This window comes from Camelina sativa, chromosome 17 (genome assembly GCF_000633955.1).
Source record: "Camelina sativa cultivar DH55 chromosome 17, Cs, whole genome shotgun sequence".
Taxonomy (NCBI): domain Eukaryota; kingdom Viridiplantae; phylum Streptophyta; class Magnoliopsida; order Brassicales; family Brassicaceae; genus Camelina; species Camelina sativa.
Window position 1 is genome coordinate 7,186,184 of NC_025701.1, and position 1,990 is coordinate 7,188,173.

Consider the following 1,990-nt stretch of genomic DNA (forward strand, 5'->3'; position numbering starts at 1 on the left):
AAAACTTTGAAGCGAATAAGAGTCACCTTGCTTCAAGAGAAGGAAATGACAAAAGTTGTATGAGGTTCTCCTGCATTTGGATGCGCGAATCGGGCTTCTCCTTTGCGTGGACGAAGATGTTTTCTCGGATTCAGCTGGAGAATAAGGAACTCGTACGAATCGGTGCTGGCGGAATCGGGTCATGACGGAGTTGAACAGAAAAGGGAGGAGGAGTGGGAAAGAGAGAGAGGCGAGGAAAGGAAGAATACAGAACTCGGAGATCTGGTCAGTAGCAGTTTGAGAGGAAGGCGAAAATTGCCAGGCCCATACAGTTCAAGCCCACTAAAACAATGCAGAAATATGACGAAATCGTGTAGATAAAGCCCAACGAGTTAGACGAGAGAAAAAGAGGAATGAGCTCGGGGGAAAACAGAGAATGTAGTTAAGACACGTGGCAGCTAATTAGGGTATTCTTAAAGGGTGTAACCCTACTTTATTATAATAGATTTTAAAGCGGTTTCCACACTTTCAGCACTAGTATTTATAGGACTCACCATATTATACCAAAACATATTTGTGAGATATCAAGTTTTCTGATTTCATGATGTAATATATATGTTCTGTGATATCAAGTTTCATAATTTTTTGATAATTCAATGGTTATTTGTATTTTTAGTGTTATCTCTATTTTCATATGATACTTGAGTTTTTAATTTCATAAATTTAGTTTTTACATATATTTTAAATTTTATAATGCTAAGAAATAAGGTTTGTTTCTTTGACTTGAAAATTATATTATTCTCTTACTAAAACAATACTGAATATTTTGGATGTTAATATAGTTATTCCAAAATGTTCAGTTTTCATTAAACCAAAAAATTATATGTATATTTTCAAATTAAAGTATCTTCCAAAGAAATTAAAACTACAGTTTTATTTTAAATTTTTTCTGTTTGTTGTTATTATACGTTTTGTCTTATTGCTCTTTTTTGTTGCTGCATTTTTTGTTATTATTTTTATAAAATCATATAGTAAAGTAATATTTACGTTTTCCTGTTTTTGATTTACGATGCTTTGGAATATCAGTATATTTATACTTGTCTTGTTTTAACCTAACTCTTACACTAAACAAACTCATTTATACATATGGGCATTTACTACAATAACGGTCCAATTGCCTTTTTCCTTTTATGACGATTTTTCTCCTTTACTAGACCTAGTTTTTTAATTGGTCTAGAAATCTTAACTGAATTAATTCAAATATTTTTATTGGTTATTGATTTTAATTGATGTGTCAACACAAACTCGAATGTTGAAGTTGATGTGGCATGCTCCGGTGAAAAACATATAAGTTTTATTGTATTGATTTATAGTATAGATTTATTAATCACTAGATTAGATCATTTACGCAGTCACACAAATATAATTAAGAGAAATATGTAAAATTTTAAGTAGTATTTTAAATGTTCATTTTATATTTTATTTGATTTTCAATGCAAAAAACAAACCGGAATTTAAAAACCAAGCTTTATATAATAAAATGTATTATATAATAATTCAATACAATTTGTAAATGGAATTAAGAAAGATGTTATGAGAATCAATCATAATCTAAAATCTTTTAAAAAATCTGAATATAATTAATAAAAACAAATCATATGGTAAACAATCAAGTCTTAGTTTTTTTAAATTTGATTAGTTAACAATTTTTTAAAAAATTAATTACTAATTTCTGTCTATAATAGATAAAGTGAATTGACCTAGTAGGAGTAGAGAAAGCTGAAACCATTCATTTTTTAAAAACTATTAATTATGTTTAAAAAATTCTGTATTATTTAAGACTTAATTTATATTTTTATCTTTGATGAGAAATTTTAAAATGGTCTTAAGACCAATGACATTTGATATAAATACTTTTAAAAAGGTGTAAAATTATATGGATACTTTTCCCTTAACTATATAAAAATATTTATTTTATTAGTGAAATAAATAATAAAAATAAATTAAGCAG